This window comes from Erythrolamprus reginae, chromosome 1 (genome assembly GCF_031021105.1).
Source record: "Erythrolamprus reginae isolate rEryReg1 chromosome 1, rEryReg1.hap1, whole genome shotgun sequence".
Lineage (NCBI taxonomy): Eukaryota > Metazoa > Chordata > Lepidosauria > Squamata > Dipsadidae > Erythrolamprus > Erythrolamprus reginae.
The window spans coordinates 390,028,086-390,046,151 of NC_091950.1; the positions used below are offsets into that span (position 1 = coordinate 390,028,086).

Sequence of the window (18,066 nt, forward strand, 5' to 3'; positions counted from 1 at the left end):
CCCGATGGTTTTCAAATGTCCGCTGAGATCCTTTGGCACTGCGCCAAAGGATCTCAGCGGACATTTGAAAACTAATAATAATAATAATAATAATAATAATAATAATAATAATAATAATAATTGGCTGAAAAAGGGGAGACTTAGGGACGTTTGCAAAAACCCCGCTCTCTTCTCCCGAGCTCGGCAATGGCAGCAAAGGAGTTTTTTAAAAAAGAGCTTAGAAAGCCGAGCCGGACGCCCAGGAGTGGGTGAAAAGCGGGGGAGGACGGCGAGGCTCTAAGCAGGCGAGCTCGAAGCGGCTCGGCTTCGGTGTTTATTTTTTGCAGAGCTCCGGCTTTGGGGGCGTGTATTTAAATAGAGCAGCGCAGCCAATGGGCGCCGAGGGGCTGGGCCGCGAGGGCAGCTTGTTTACAACAGAGCTTTCCCGAGCTGCTCTAACCCGGCCGGCAAAGGAGGAGGAAGAGGGCGAGAAGCAAAGCCCGGCGTCGGGAAGCACGTGGAGCGGCGAGCGCGGGAGAGGCGGCCAGGCCTCCCTTGCACGCTCCCCCCACCCCGCCTGCCGCTGCCCGCACCCGGGAGGAGCCGCCTGCAAAAGGTGAGAGGACGGGGCCGGCTGGACAGGCCCTGCCAAAGTCCACCGTTGTACCGGCGGGACTGGTAAATAAATGAAAAGGCGAGATCGCTGCAAAAAAAAAAGGCGGCGGATCTTGCGAAAGGTACAGCCGAACTGGGGTGGGGGGTGGGGAGGGGGGAGCAAAGGTCCAATCGAGTCCCGAACCAGGCGTGCAAAAAAGGCGGCTTGCTTTTTTTAACGGCTGGGGAAGGCGGCGATTTAAAACTGTTGCTGGTTTTGTGTTTAAACGGCCGAAGCGGCTCGTTGGGCAGATCTATTGCTTCTGCATGTGCAGGATCCATTATTAAATTTTACAGTAGTTACTTCATCTGCCTGGAAAGGATCCAGTCCTTTTGGGATCCTCTTGAAGAAGCCAGCGACCAGTCCCCAAACTGCTTAGGCGTTAGGTTTAAAAAAAAAAATAAGGGCAATTTTTTTTGGTGGTGGTGATGGGATTTGGACCATCTCTACCGATCTGCCTCAATACACGTTTCTCGGCTTCTGACGTCTTAAGCTTCCCGGGTTGACTTTCTTCATGTTTTGCACATTTTTGTAGCTGGGTGACATGTTCCACCGTTTTTCCTCCTCCACCGCCACCCCTTTCCCAATTCCCTCTTTGCCTAAATTAAAAATTTAGATCTGCCTAAATTAAAAATCTTTTAGGAGAAAAGCAGAATCTCTGCTTTTGCTAAGGGCGCAGCTGCAGGTGCATTTGACCACCAACCTCTGCAGGCATCGTGTGTATTGGCCATGCTGGTGGAGGAAAGTGATTGTGTATCCCAGTGTTTCCCAACCTTGGCAACTTGAAGAGATCTGGACTTCAACTCCCAGAGTTCCCCAGCTAGCGAATGCTGGCTGGGGAATTCTGGGAGTTGAAGTCCAGATCTCTTCAAGTTGCCAAGGTTGGGAAACACTGGTGTAGCTTAACATTCAGAAGGCGCAGGATTGGCAAGAGGCAGTTTTAGCTGTTTCTTGGAGGAAGCAAACCACAGCTCTCTAATAACTTGTGTATTAATTTTCTGGATGTTTGTACATTAATAACATAATTTTGCTTCTGCTATAGTCTTTAGCAGCTGTGGTTGGTAAATCCACAGTGACTGAATTGAAACATGCCTGGGATAAACATATATCCATCCTAAGATAAAATACAGGAAATAGTATAAGGGCAGACTAGATGGACCGTGAGGTCTTTTTCTGCCATCAATCTTCAATGTTTCTACCGTATGTCTTAAGTAGAACATGAATGAACGGCAGCCTTGTTTCAAAAAGATTGGCTAATGAAAATGTCTTGATCTCCTTTATTTTGCAAGCAGGTATCTTTGGCCCTTAAACTCATTTAAAAACACTTTGTAGCTCATCTCCTGGATGGAATCATAGTGTGTGATTACAGAAATTATTCCATAAGGGGTGGTGGTGCTTTGCATGCATTTGTATTGATTTATATTAATTGACATCCTCGACCTCCATAGCAGCCTTTCTGAATCCTCCACATAGGTTGGACTGGAATTTCTGGAGCTTTCAGCTTCAAAAACTTTAGGAATTGCAATTCCAATACATCTGGGCGGTGCCAAGTTGGGAAAGACTGCTTCAGATAGCAAATGGATGGTGGAAAGGGGTTACTTCGAGTCAAACAGAAGGCAAACAGTGGCCCACACGAACACATTCAATCCCGAAACCACATTTATTTTGCAGGTGTCAAAGCTGTGTCTGTCTGCAGATTTCAACAGCATAATGGCCCTCAAACCTAGCACCATTTGCGGTGGGGGGAAAAACAACACAGGACTGTTAATCTAAATCCTAAAATAGGCCTGGCATACCTTGGAAGGCAAACCATTCTTTCCTCCTTAACTGAGAAAAATGGAGAATTTCTGTTCCACCAAAATTGCAGATTAGCCTTTACTCTGCCCACTGCGGCTTTCCAATAATTTCTTCCCACTCCCGAATTTAATGGAATAGATACACCCAGATCTCATTCTTATACAGTATTTGTGAAATATCTTGCTTCTTGGTGATCATGCTGGATAATATATCTTGTAACATTAAGGTAGGATATAACTTGAAGATATCTGGACTTGAACTCCCAGAATTCCCCAGCCAGCTGGCTGGGAAATTCTGGGAGTTCAAGTCCAAATATCTTCAAGTTGCCAAGGTTGGGAAACACTGTCTTAGAAGACCAAGGAAGGAGCTCTCCAACATTAAACTGATAAATATAAGGTGTCAAAAGTGTCACATTTTAGCCCCCGCTTTTTTTCTTCTTCAAAGATTTCTATGCTCTTTCATTGCTTCCTTGAGTCTTGAGCTACACTCCTTCTTCTATTTGCAGTATAGGTGTGTCACTTCAAACAAATGATTGCAAACCCCTGGGGCAAACAACTTGTTAATATGTGTGTTAAGAAGGATAACTGCAGTAGTGGCAAATCCAGTAGTAAAAAATGGCAAACTTTGTTTTTTTTTTAAAAAAAAAGAATAAAACTGATTTCCTCTGCAGTGAACATGGCTCCAAATCAATGCTAAGAAGTGGATTTTTTTAAAAAAAAAACCCCACAACAGTCTTGATTTGCTTAATGAAGCAATTCTATATATGCTGGTAATTTTGAGTCAATTCCTTGGACAAGTGACAAGTCAATTCAAGTGACAAGTCAGTTCATTGGATAAGAGCTTTCTATATGTCCCATTTGTGTTGTAGTCTCTCCAATATATTTTGCTACCTGCCCCCCTTGCAAACTTTGTCTTTGTTTCCATGTTTGTTTTTTGATCCAATTTCTGGCTTGTATGCCCTTCTTCAAAACTTGGGTACCTTAATTTTAGGTGTTGAAATGTTATTTTTTCATCCTGTCTCAATAACAGCTCATGAAATGGCCTTTGCTTTTGTTTTTCCCTTTTGTCTTGCTTTTTTAATGAACATTGTTTATACTTATGAATCGCACCTATTATTTTATATTTTGTCAGCCGCTTTGCAAGGCAGTTTGCATAAGAAGCAGCAATAATTCATGTCAAATATCCATCAGGCATTTCTGAAACTGTGTATTTTTTGCTAAACCCTTCCCAGCTGGGAATGATGGGGGCTTGAAATCTGATATATGTAGGGTAAACTTCTGCCCTTCCTAGCTCCCCAAGTGTGTGTGTGTGTGTGTGTGTGTGTATGTACGTACGTATGTATGTATGTATTTATTTATTAATGGATTTGTATGCTGCCCCTCTCCAAGGAATTGGGGCGGTTCACAACATAACAAAACAATATACAATATGAATTTTAATTTAATTTAATTTATTAGATTTGTATGCCGCTTTTCTCCGAAGACTCGGGCGGCTCACAACAACAATAAATACAGTAAACAATGATACTAATCCAATTAATAAAAGTAGAATTAAAACCCCTTAATATTAAAAACAATCAATACAACACAGTCATACCATTCTCAAGTGCTATAGTCAGAAGAGAGGGGGGAATTAGTCCCCCCATGCCTTGCGGCATAGGTGAGTCTTTAATATCTTGCAGAAGACGGGGAGGGTGGGGGCAATTCGAATCTCCAGGGGTCAGTTGATTCCAGAGGGCCAAGGCCGCCAGAGAAGGCTCTTCCCCTGGGTCCCGCCAGACGATATTGTTTAGTCGACTGGACCCGGAGAAGGCTGACTCTGTGGGACCTAATCGGCCGCTGTTATTCATGCGGCAGATGGCGGTCCCGTAAGTATTCTGGTCCAATATAGGCCATTACCAACACTTTGAATTGTGACCGGAAACTGATAGGCAGCCAGTGCAAGTTGCAGAGTGTTGACAATGTATGTATGTATGTATGTATGTATGTATGTATGTATGTATGTATGTATGTATGTATTTATTTATTTATTTATCAAACATGTATAGCAGAGGCCCCCCAAACTTGGCAACTGTAAGACTTGTGGACTTCAACTCCCAGAATTCTTCAGCCAGCATAGCTGGCTGGAGAATTCTGGGAGTTGAAGTCCACAAGTCTTACAGTTGCCAAGTTTGGGGACCTCTGAGGTATAGGATAGCAGTTTGTATAAATATAACATAAGTAAAAAGTGAAGGGATAAAAAGAAGGACAATAGGACAGGGGCGGTAGGCCCAATGATGCGCTTGTGCGCCACGATGCCAGTGCGTGGCCCAGTACGCAGCATCGTCCCAAATAAAACCTATCCCTTGAGATGTGCGAGGAACCAGAAATTCGCCTGAGCTGGCGTTTTTGCCTAACAAGCGGCGCTTCGCCACACGCCTCGAGGTTTCCATGCTGGACTGGTGGCACTTGCCCGGTGGAGGCCGCCTGCCCAGTCAGCTGGCGCCTGCTCTTTTGTGGCCACGGCGGATCTGTACAGAATTGACAGGGCGCTTCTCTCTGTGTGGTGTTTGTGTGTGTGTGTCACGCACACACAGAGCCGGCTCTTCGGTGCGGCTCGCGTTGTTTGCGTTCTGGGGGTTTTCTGCGCGTTTCCTCGACGTGCCGCTGAGGCGAGTTGCCTCCCTTCCGAGCCGGGACTCCAGGCCGGGGGCTGCCTGCAGCCGCGTACGTGAGGCAGCTTGTGCCGGGGACAGAGGAGGGGAGGGGACTGGAAGGGGGGGAGGAGAGAAAAAAGAGGGGAGGAGGGAGCTGGAGGAAAAAAAGGGGAAGGTGAATTTCAAAACAAGCTTCGGAAAAGGAAGGGAAGGAGGGAAGCGGGAGCTGGCCAAGCGGCGTTCTGGAGGTAAGCGCCGCGGGGAAGGCGCGCACGCCCACCCGCACCCCTTGGCGCGCGTGAGGGGAATTCGAGGGGCGGGGGGCGCTTTTGGAAAGAGGCCCGGAATTTTTTTTTTTTAAAAAGCCCAGGCGGCGGCAACGACTCGCCAGTTTGCAAGCGGAGTGGGTGTGTGCGTGCGCGCGCAACCTGCCACGGGCCCGTGCAGTTCTTTTGGGGGGCCGCGCGCGTCGTTGGCGGGGCGGTTCAATCCTCTACTCCCCCTTCCCGTCCTCGCTTCCTCTGCAAACCCCAAACTTCGCAGTGGATCTCCGCTTTTGATCTCTTCCAGACCCGGTTTTTAGGAATGGCTTCCTAGCTGGGAGAAGGAAAAAGAAAAAGGGTGAGCTCTTTGCGCGCAAGCTTCCTTAATGCCAAGGGGTCTTTTTTTAACGATTGATCTGCCGCCCCCTTCTTTTAAAAAGATTTTACTCTTTGCCTTTTTGCAAAACCGGACTGGTTCAGGGTCTGTGCTTGCACAGGTTTAGTGTCTGGTTGCAAAGGTTTAGTGTCTGTGCTTGCACCGCGCGTGGGGTGCCCCCCCCCCCGACGTGGTTACTTGAAGCCCCCCCTTGGAACAAGCCCTCTAGAGGCGAGGCGGCGGGATGATCGACTTTGCTTCCCCCACCCCTTCTCTTAACCGCCTAACCGATGCCGCCTTTATTAAACCCCCCGCTGTCGATTTACTCCTTCCTAATTCTCCTGCGATCCCTTCGTCCCGGTAAACCAGCTTCTTCCCTTGCTGTTGTGTTTTGATCAACGCGTGTTTGCCACGCCTCCCTTTAAGTGGGTGCTTTGCCTTCGGTCTTGTGTGTACGCGTGTGCGTGTATTTGCACCGGGAACGGTGCAGAGCAAAGACGACGACCCGCTTTTTCCTTCGCCTGCAGGGCCCTCGCCGTCCCGCCCACCTCTCCGGCTCCCGGCTCCCGCTTCGGCTCCTTTCCCCGCAGCCAGCCCGAGCGGTCCCCCGCCCCCTTGTCTTCTAGCCGCTGCCGCCGGCACCGCCCCTGGGTTGCCCGGGACACGCCCACTCAGGCGCGGGGGGGGGGGAAGGGCACCTCTGCCCCGGAGGAAAAGTGCCACGCCCCCTCTTCTTGCGGCCATGTCACGTTTAGACCGCGCCTCACGAGTCCACATCACACACCCCCATTCTACATTTTGAAGTTCGTTTAAATATTAATAATAATTCGGAATATTGGACACGGCTGACCGTCTCGCCAAAAAACAAAAAAAGTGACCGGCTGTTGTGTGGAATCTTCTCAGCCGGTTAAACTTTTTCAGGGCGCTTCCCGGGGACGTCCTGGAACCGTGAGGGGGTTGGGACGTTGTTTATAAAGTCTTTGCCATTGTGGTTTGAGAGTGGCTTGGCTCTTTCTGTGGAGAATCTTTAGAACAGGGGTCTTCAACCTTGGAAACTTTAAGCCTGGAAGACTTCAATTCCCAGAATTCCCAGGATTCTGGTTGTTGAAGTTCTCCAAAATTTGCTGACTGGGAATTCTGGGAATTGAAGTCCTCCCAGCTTTGCTGGCTGGGGAATTCTGGGAATTGAAGTCCTCCAAAATTTGCTGGCTGAGGAATTCTGGGAGTTGAAGTCCTCCCCACTTAAAGTTTTCAAGGTTGGAGACTTCTGCTGTAGAAAAACACTAAGGGGAGAAGATATTACAACCGTTGAAGAGACCCCAGCAGTCCAGTACAAAGCAACTGGGGTTTTTTTTTCGTTCTGTGGGTCTCTGCAGCTGTCTCCTTTCACTGTTGGTTTTCTTTCTCACAGACTCCTAACATAAATATACTTGTGCAGCTGTTAGCTTTTTGCATAGCTACACAAGGCTTCGGCTTCTGGGCAGTGCCTTCCACGGTTTGGGTCCCTTTTGTCATGCACCCTCTCTTCCCTAATGCTGTGCAAGGTTTGAAATGTGTTCGCTCAAAAGTTAACCTCATTGAGATTGCAGCTCAGGGCTCGCTGTTCTAATGGCGTGGAGTTTTAATGTGCAGTTAAAATGCTCTGGTAAGCAATTAAATAAATAGCTCTTTGCGTGCCAGCTTTCTGGTTCCCCGGACCTCTGAATTCTTGTGTCTTTGTTTTAGGAAAGATTTACTGGTAGATATTTCAATGAGGACATTTTAGGAGGACTTTTTAGGAGATTGAACCAAGAGATCATATTCTGAAGATTTCCTGCCTAACAGTTAATCTCCTTGGAGCTCCGGTAGCTGCGAAAACTTCAGTAACTCACATTGGTCAATTGGGAAGCCCAGTCTCGGCCTTTGCACAATGTATAGGGCGAACTTGTTGGGTTTCCATGTTGTGTGAATTCAGCCAGTTTGATTAATTTATAGCTCAGGTCACCATGCAAATCCTGCAGAAATGTTTAATACAGCAACCTAGTTAAGGATGTTTTGTGAACATTGCCAAAGTGCTGCATTTCAGCACATTGTTCTGCTTTCTTTGAATCTCTCTCTCTTATTTTTTGTGGCGAGAAAGCGGCATCTCTTAATGGGGAATCTTTGGCATGAATGAACTTGTCTGGGCCCTGCTCTGGCCTTGAAATAGAACAGGGTGGGATGAGATGGGAAGGGGAGATAGCTTCAAATGTAGGGAGCAGCGTGCCATTGGCCCTTCTTGTTTCTCAGTTTGTTACCATGCAGGTTTTCACTCCTCTTGTAGACTTAACTGGTGCTCAGTTGTGTTTTCCCAACCCCCAATTTGTGCCACACCCCTTCTTTATGCTTGCAACTTGGAGCATATCTCAGATCTTCTGCTTAGGAGCTTTGGACCTTCACCAAAGTCAATACTTCACAATATGCCAGTATCATAGGCTGTGCAATCTGGGAAATGTAGTCCTGAACCTCTTTGACATTGTTAGAAGGTTTGTCCTGTGAGTGAACTAACACCTGTTGGATGGTTGGTAGCTCCCACTTGATTATCTTTCACTATGCAGTGGTGTGGTTGACTTTTGGCCTTCTGCCATTTTCTCCTGTATTTCTTGGTATATGTGTTGCTGACTACGTTTGTGATTAGCCAGTGATCAGAGATCTTACTGCCTCTTGGAGGGCTAAGCAGAAGTCCCCCCCCCAAAAAAAAATGGCTTACTCTCCCCCCCAGTTACTAAGATTATCCTAAGCAAGCTATATAACGCAGTTAGCAAATTGTGTATGGACCAGAAACTTTTGCAAAAGTCTTTTTGTATATTTTCAATGGCAAAAATGGCAGGGGTCCCAGATTTTCAGAAGAAGCGGTGGGGGAACCAACTTTGAATATTTTGTGTGTCTGCAGCTTCAAGTCAATCTTGACTCTTTGCAACTGCCTGGACAAGTTCCTGCATTTTTTTTTGGCAAGATTTCAGAAAGGGATTGCCCTTTCCTTCTTCCCAGGGTTGACAAAGAGTGACTGGTCGAAGTTACTCCAGTGGCTTAGGGCCTAAGACAGGACTGGGACTCACAACAATCTCCCCGTTTTCTAGATTGATGCTTTAACAACTGCCTTCAACTAGCTTGAACATTGGGTGATGTAAAGTGCTGATGGAAGAACATTTTTGAAGGCCAAAACCCTCACTTGCAAAGCAATACCAAAAGAGGAGCCTCTTGAGCTGAATAGGTTGAAGCAAATTGGGCTGCCACAAAGAAGGGGGAGTCAAGCTATTCAGCAATGGGTGGAAACTAATCAAGGAGAGAAGCAACCTTAGACCTAAGGAGAAATTTCTTGACAGTTAGAACAATTAATCAATGGAACAACTTTCTCCAGAAGTTGTGAATGCTCCAACACTAGAAGTTTTTAAGAAGATGTTGGATAATCATTTGTCTGAAGTGGTGTAGGATTTCTTGCCTTAGCAGGGGGTTGGACTAGAAGACCTCCAAGGTCCCTTCCAACTCTGTTATTCTATTCTATTCTACAAATGTAAAGCCATCTTTGAGTTGACTTTAACTTCTGGGGACTTCTTGTCATTTTGTTGGCAATCTTATGGTAGTGCTTTGCTCCTTCCTATTTTTATAATGTTGTTTTTTCTCTACCCAGTCTAGCCTTGGGATTTCTTGGTGGCTTCCTATCCCTGTACCGAGAAGGTGTGATTCTATTTAGGGGTTTTTTTTTTTTGGTGGGTAGCCAATGTTACGTTGCAAGCTTGATACCATCAGGTATGTTGAAGCAGAAAACTCTTTCAAATTCAAGCAGGGATACCTTCCCAGTTGGAGAATCTTCTAATCTTTTCAGTCTATCTATCCACTTCCAACCTCATGACAATATTTTCAAGAAAAATCCCCCAAGCCCATTTTCTAGCATTTATTAAAGAGTGGTGGGGGAAAAAAGAGTGGTGTACGATAGTTGGTGTACGATAGTTTGCTTCCAGGAATAACTCCTGCTGGTGTGATGTTCAGTCTGTCAGAAAAAAGGGTAGCTTTCTCTTTGATCTGTTAGTTGTCAGTATACAAGGAGTCATTTCTGTGGCAGGGAATTAAAATACGATGCAGCTCAGAGAAAGTTGCAAGAACAGTTTCTGTTGTGTATACGGTTCTTGCGTATGTAGCTACTGTGCCTCTCCTAAAGGTGTTTTGATTTTGGCATCTGGCATTAAATCGAGAGACAAGGGTGTAGGTTTGGCAGCCATTATTGTTACTGTTGTTATTGTTAAGAGAGTATTCATTTGGCAGTGATCTGCAAGAAATTATGCAGCAATGTGGATTGGGGCTTAAGCAAGCAATGGGCAGGGCCAGACCCAGAAGTAAGTTTACAACACCCCCATTTTCCCCTCTCTCTTTGGCATCAGAGTCTCTCCTCCTTTCCTTTCTCTTTTGCGTTTTCATTTCTCAAGCAACAACATTGGATGGGTTGCTCATGCCAGAGGTCTGATCTACATGCTTGCAATGAGCTTTGAAATTTCCATGTGGTCCTAGTGCAGTGATGGTGAACCTATGCCACAGGTGGCACAGGTGACATGCGGAGCCATGTCTGCTGGCACACAAGCTGTTGCTCTAGCTCAGTGTGCATGTGTGTGTCGGCCAGCTGATTTTTGGCTTGCACAGAGGCTCCGGATGGCATTTTTGGCTTCCAGAGAGACTCCAGGAGGATGGGGGAGGGCGTTTTTACCCTTCCCCAGTTCTAAGGAAACCTTTGGAGCCTGGGGAGGGCGAAACATGAGCCTACTGGGCCCCCAGAAGTTGGGAAACAGGCGGTTTCCGGTCTCCAGAGGGCCTCTGGGAGGTGAGGGAAGCTGTTTTCACCCTCCTCAGGCATTGAATTATGAGTGTGGGCATTCGGGCATGCACAATAGTGTGCGCCCACACTCTTTTGGCACCCAAGGAAAAAAAGGTTCGCCATCACTGTCCTAGTGCAACATGCTGCCCATCCTCAGACTAGCCAGACACTTTCCATAACATTTGTGAGTCTGATTGGAAACAGCGCCCCCTTTCTGCCAATTAGCACTCACCGAGCTGTCCTGGAAGATTGGGTAATTCCTTTTTAGAATAGAATAGAATAGAATTTTATTGTCCAAGTGTGATTGGACACACAAGGAATTTTTCTTGGTGCATATGCTCTCGGTGTACATAAAAGAAAAGATACATTTGCCAAGAATCATGTGGTACAACATTTAATGATTGTCATAGGAGTCAAATAAGCAATATTAAACAATATTAATAAGAATCTTAAGGATATAAGCAACAAGTTACTTCCCAGTTGGAGAATCTTTAATTGTGGGAGGAAATTGGGGATAGGAATGATGAGAAAAAACTACTGCTAAGTGCAGACTTAGTAAATAGTTTGACAGTGTTGAGGGAGTTATTTGTTAGGCAGAGTGATGGTGTTTGGGAAAAAAACTGTTCTTGTGTCCAGTTGTCTTGGTGTGCAGTGCTCTGTAGTGATGTTTTGAGGGTAGGAGTTGAAATAGTTTATGTCCAGTATGCAAGGGGTCAGTAAATATTTTCACAGCCCTCTTTGTGACTCGTGAAATATACAGGTCCTCAATGGAAGGCAGGTTGGCAGCAATTGTTTTTTCTGCAGTTCTGATTATCCTCTGAAGTCTGTGGTCATGTTGGGTTTCAGAACCAAACCAATTTTTTTTAAAGAAGGCTACCAGACTGCAGAGAACATTACTAACTCTTTCCTGCCCCCCCCCACAAGACTACCTGTATTGATTTTTGTGATGATAGTTGCCATTTGCATTAATGAAGTACCAGGTGTATGTGCATGTTGGTATGTATGTGTGTGTTGGAGTGTTTTTTTTTTGGTATGTGTGTGTGATCCGCATTCATTTGGGATTGAGAGGGAGGCAGAATTTGACCAGTAGACTTGCTGGTGGAACTTGCTAATTGGTTTTCACATGATATGATGCTGAAGGTTGTGGAGCACTATATTGCAAAAAGTCTTATTTTAAGCCTATTGTAATGTGCTATGTAATTAGCATAGATAATAATTTAAAAAAATATTTATTTATTTATTTATTGGATTTGTATGCCGCCCCTCTCCGTGGACTCAGAGCGGCTCACAACATGTCAACAATAAAACAGTGTACAAAATACAATTGAATCCAACTAATTAAATAGTTAATCTAAAACTTTATAAAGGTTAAATATCAAAAATCATTCACTCAAAGACAATATATATAGTAGTCTATTTTTCCCCTTAATTTGCATACACCATATTGTGTGAACTCCATAGCTCTCAGATCTGGAGTTCAAAAACCTGAGCAACTACAAGATGACAGCAAAACGACAAAGAAAAACACCACTCTTTGCTGCCCTCTACTGGCTTTCTGGGTTTCTGCAGCCCAGTTGCTGTTAACTCTCTTGTGTTTTGTTCAATGTTATCTTTGCACCTGGATGTGATGGGAAAAGCGAAAGGCTGGTAAATCTGTTTGAGCTTTGTCCACATTGTATCAAATGAGGCTTTATGGTTTGTGATCGTTCTTTTCTGGCCTGAACTGGAGATGCTGAGCTGGGAAGTTGTTGCTTCTGTGTGAAAAGGAAAACAGCTCTAGCACCCAGTTCCTGCAGGTTTTTATACCCGTTTGCAGTTGAAGCAGGTTGTGTTGGGTTCAGTGTGACATTGTAAAACTTTTCTTCTCTCTCGGAATAGTTTTGGAATCTGGTTCGCTCTGCAAGGGGAGGTGGGAATTAAGCCCTCCTACCACAGCCTCAATTCTGTCACTTGAATGCAGGAAATAAAAGGGGTCTCCCTCGGGAGCTCTGCCAAACTGTTGTATAAATGTGTCTAAACAATGACAGATAAATTGTTGCTGGGGAGATAATGTAAGTGTGAGGAATAATGCCACCAGTGTCTTCACAAGGAGAGTTATGTGCACTTTCCTCTTTCTCCTCCAATTGTGACTTTTTCAGCTCTCCATTATAGACTCATACCCAGTGATGGGCTGCCAATTTTTTTTACTGCCACACTGTGGGCGTGGCTTATTTTGTAGGTGTGGTTTGATGGTCATGTGGCCAGGTGGGAGTGGCTTGACAATCATGTGACCGGGGTAGGTTTAAAGGTCATGTGACTGGGTGGGAGTGGCTTACTGACCAAGGTGAGCCTTGGTGCTTGGACTCTCTTTCAGTTAAGTCACATTATTTGAATAGCCACAAAAAGGACAAATGATAGATAGCCTTAATTGCTATAAAAGTTCAGTTCTAGATAATGTTTAGAATGATTAAAGCATTTCTAGTTAAAACATATTATTTATTTCTTATTTTAAAAGTAATTAAGGATCATACTAGAGAAGGAAGGACAATAAAAAAACCTATTAAGTATTCAATAAATAGGGCATAAACTTACTACCCCCATTGCATCCTCCCATTACTGCTCACACCTGCCTTCAGGCAAGACTGCCACTCCTCCTCCTTAACAGACTTCTCTTTTGCGGGAATATGCTGAGAGTATTTGATTTAAATTTGCAGGTTTTAGACTTTCCTTGTAAAAAAAGCTCCTAATCCCTGCCCCCCCCCTTTTTTGGAGAATCTCACTTTTAATCCTTTGTGCTGCCTGATTCTCCCCACCACCCAAAGGCTGAGGCAGTGGGAGTTGCTGCTCTTTGAAAGCCAGAAGGGGAATGACTTTGAAGTTGGGAGGGTTAAGCTTCTATCAACCCTTATCCTAATTGTCTGTTGAACTGGGCTTGTAATCTCTACAAATATAACTAAGAGGCTGAGGTGCTGGAAAGTCCTAAAGAATATATACCAGGGTTTATTTTCCAGATAAATCTACATAGGATTTGGTCTTGCAACTTTGCTGCCCAAGTTTGCTTTAGAGCAGAGGTCTTCAAACCTGGCAATTTTAAGACTTGTGGACATAAAGTGAGTCTTGTTGTGAGCCGCTCCGAGTCTTCGGAGAGGAGCGGCATACAAATCTAATTAATAATAATAATAATAATAATAATAATAATAATAATAATAATGTTTGGTGAACTGTTTAAGCCATGGTTCCCCAAACTTGGCAACATTAAGATTTTCTTTTAGGTATAATTTTTTCTCTCCACCTTAAAACATATGTGAATAAAAACACAATACCAATGCCTAACCATATATACTGCTCAAAAAAGTAAAGGGAACACTCAAATAACACATCCTAGATGTGAATGAATGAAATATTCTCATTGAATACTTTGTTCAAGCACAAAGTTGAATGTGCACAACAGCATGTGAAATTGATTGTCAACCAGGGTTGCTTCCTAAGTGGACAGTTTGATTTCACAGAAGTTTGATTTCTTGGAGTTATATGGTGTTGTTTAAGTGTTCCCTTTATTTTTTGAGCAGTGTACATATACAAAATTTATATCCTTATAAATTTTATATTTAGATCCTTTATATCCTTAATGGAGCTTCTTTATTTTCTATTTTCATTTCAACTACCATAACTTCATCCCTCCAATGTTTAATCTAATTGACAAGTAAAAATATTTAAACAACCAAAAAAAGAACTATTGCAACTTCAATATCTAACGTTCCATATGTCCAATATTCTCAATTATTAAAAACAAAAAGGGTTTCCATCACTCCGGCAACATTACGATTTGTGGACTTCAACTCTCAGAATTCTCCAGCCAGCATAGCCAGCTGGAGAATTCTGGGAATTGAAGTCTACAAGTCTTAAAGTTGCCAAGGTTTGGGGACCCCTGCTTTAGAGGCTGCCCCATTGTTGTTCAGCTGTAAAAATAACCCCTCCTGCATCAAAAGCCCCCTATTTTCAATCAATCTCAGCTAAGGATTTATTGGATGGTTGCTGTCAGTCTCATTCCCCCTCCCCTCCTATTTCTACCCTCTGGGTTTCATGATTAGGACCTGCCTTACAGAGCCCCTTTCAGGGAAAGATGGGCAGCTAAGAGATAGGAAATATAAATAAAAAATCTAAAAAAGAGATTAATCTACCTTTAACATTCAGTTATTCCTTTTATTGATGTGCAGTATCAGATGTCATAGCTTTATACTAAAGTGAAAGCCATTCTCTTAAAAGATCAATAGGGAAACAGGTGTACAACAGTTTATTTAATGAACATTCAAAGTTACAACACTGAGAAAAGTGACTTTGACCATTTTGGACTGTTATGGCTTTTGCAGCATCTCCATGATCATGTGATCAAAATTCTGATGCTTGACAGTTGGTTCATTTTTATGACCATTGCTGTATTCCAAGGTCATGTCATATCTTTTTGTGACCTTAAGAGTGAAGTCAAGGGGGAAGCCAAATTCACTTAACAACTGGGTTATTAGCTTTACAACTGCAGTGATTTGCTTAAAGCTTGAGGCAAGAAAGGTTATAAAATGGGACAAAATTCACATAACAAATGTCTCACAACATCAGGGTGTCAATTGTGGTCATAAGTCTTTGGAGAGGGGCGGCATATAAATTTAATAAATAATAATAATTTGCGGGCAACCTGTCCTTGGACCTGAAATTTCAGATAACTCTGAGAACTTTGAGTAATGTAACCAAAAGGAAAATTGTGAAATAGAAGGGTGATAATCACTTTAAATGTGGTTCATTTGAAATGCAAATCAAATTAAATCAAAGGTAACTGTTGTAATCCTAAAATAGATCAGGTTTTGGTTGGTTGAGGGGTTTTGGTGCTGGGTAGGTATGCAACATGGATGGAGAAGTGCCATGCAAGGGTGGGGTAGTACTTTTTATGTATGTATGTATTTATATTTATATTTATATTTATATTTATATTTATATTTATATTTATATTTTATATTTATATTTATATTTATATTTATATTTTATATTTATATTTATATTTATATTTATATTTATATTTATATTTATATTTATATTTATATTTATATTTATATTTATATGCCGCCAAATCCCATGGGACTCAGGGCAGTTCACAGCAAAAGTAAAAACAATATAAATAATTAAAATGCAATTAAAAGTACTTTAAAATTCTTAATAACCCATTACAATCATTACCCAATCATTTTTTTTCCTTTTTTCACTGTTTTTTGAAATAGAAAATCCCCCCCCCCCCCCCGCCTGCCATAGCTCACTTTACGAGTCTACGGAGAGGGGGTGGCATACAAATCTAATAAATACAAATACGTTTATGATAACAACTTGTTTCCTCATATTTAGCAGATTTGAGAAAAAAATTTTGAGCTTCAAGAAAAAGATTCTGATGTTGACACCCATGGCCAAGAAACACGAAATGGGGGTAAAATAATATACATTGATATAAGCCCTTTAAATACTTAAATACAGATATTTTGGTTTTCAAAAACTGCCCCTATTTCTTTAGGTAGGTCTTCCAGGAATGGCATCCATTGGATAAGATGATTTAAAAACGAAAGAAAGCATTTATTTACAACTTCTGGAAAGCTCTTTAATGTCAGTTTTTGGATTTTACATTGCTAGATCAATTATGTAGAAATTTGCAGTTTGGGATTTTAATTTGGAAGAAACTATTAGATTAAAAAATTATGGGTGGCCTCGATGTTTGAGCTCTCACCTCATAATCAGGAGGCTGTGAGTTTGATCCTAGGTAGCGGCAGGTAGCTCTCTCTCTCTCTGGGTACAATGAGTAATTGTCTGCTGCTGCGAACTCCGTGTAGAGGTCAGGAAGGGCACCTGGCCCAGTAAGCTTTCAGCTCCATTCAGTCATCCAAACTGAATGGTCTACCTCAGTCTACCCCGATGTGCAGGATTACAGTGTTAAAGGGAAAAAATATTAAAAAATGTGACCCAATTTTGAAAATTGACTTAAAAATAAGATTGATAGTTTTAACTAATCTGTAATGTTAAGGGATGCTCTTCATATGTTTTAGATTTCAACCCCCATTGCTCTGTAATAAAATTTTATAGAGGAATGTAAATTTGGTGTCATTAATTTGGGATTGTTGAGGTTTGCTTAACTTGGTTTCAGAAGAATTAGATGGCAATCATCCTATCTTGTGGGATCAGCGTTGCTATAACTTTGTGGGGGAGCAGAGTGGGTTGAGGTCTTTCTGGTATCCAGTAGCTAATCTTATCCATTTACCCATCCAGTGATCCATATCATGCAGGTAGGTTTGCCAGAATAAACATGTTGTCTGCTGAAGGTGTTGAGTCTGAAAGTGAAGAAACCAAGAAGAAAACTTGGCCAAGCCCCACTTTTCCTTAACCTGCTCCCCATTTCCTGTTCAGAAAAAACTATTCAAGCATCAAAACGAGGTGAACATGACTGCAGCCCCATAAATGTCAAGAGCAGGAGTGTCAATCTCAAGGCTCTGGGGCTGGATGTGAACCGTAGGGTGCTTAGATCTGGCTCGCAGGTGGCCCCTCTGAGCTCCATTTTTCACGGGCAGAGGGCAGCAGGAGGCTGTGACTGCTAAAAAGCTCTGGAGCCTATTTTGTCTGGCTGAGCACTCATGCCACCACAGATGCCCCCGACACGAGTATAGTCAAGCTGGCCACGTCTACCTCAGCCCGAGGTAAACACAACCTTAATGCAGCCTTCAATGAAATCAAAGTCGCCACCCCTGGTCGGGAAGATTGTTTTTAGAAAACTTTTACCCCCTTCCCCATGTGTAAATAGGTAGCATATCCAAGAGAAGAAATGCTGACTTGTTTTCCTAGTTCTGTTTTTGAAGAGGGTAAGAGACTGCCTCCTGCCTCATACCTCGCTACGACCAGGGTCGGCCTTCTTTGGGTCCCCTCCGCCAAACAATGTCGGTTGGCGGGGCTTTGGGGAAGAGCCTTCTCTGTGGCAGCTCTGACCCTTTGGAATCAACTGCCTCCAGAGGTCCGTACTATCTCCACCCTACAGGTCTTCCGGAAAGCTGTTAAGACCTGGCCTTTTCGGCAGGCCTGGAATTAGGAGAATGGCCGTGTGAATGTATGGCTTTTTACATTTTTATGTATTTTACAGTATTGTTGTTTTATTAGTGTTGTATTTTTTATTGCTTTTAGTATTTGTGATTATTGTTAACTGCCCTGAGTCCTATTGGAATGGACGGCATATAAATATAAATATTTATTTATTTTATTTATTTATTCAATTTTTTATGCCGCCCTTCTCTTTAGACTTAGAGCGGCTTACAACATGTTAGCAATAGCACTTTTAAAAAAACAGAGCCAGCATATTGCCCTCACAATTCAGGTCCTCATTTTACCCACTTCGAAAGGATGGAAGGCTGAGTCAACCTTGAGCCGGTGATGAGATTTGAACCGCTGACCTGCAGATCCAATAGTCAGCTTTAGTGGCTGCAGTACTGCACTCTACCCACTGCACCACCTTGGCTCAATAAATATAAATAATATAAATAT

At 43.2% G+C, this 18,066-nt stretch overlaps 1 protein-coding gene across 3 annotated transcripts in view; it reads left to right on the forward strand.

Moving 5' to 3' along the window:
- Positions 1-385: 385 nt before the first annotated feature.
- Positions 386-18,066, forward strand: part of ZNF395 (zinc finger protein 395) — a 53,542-nt gene continuing 35,861 nt past the window's right edge. Inside the window, exon 1 of one of the 3 annotated variants that reach the window (XM_070734878.1) lies at positions 386-595. The gene's annotated coding sequence lies outside the window, so the exon portion shown is untranslated. Of the gene's footprint in view, positions 596-5,163; positions 5,315-5,641; positions 5,688-18,066 lie in introns of those variants that run through there. The other 2 variants (XM_070734879.1, XM_070734880.1) reach the window with 2 other exon arrangements.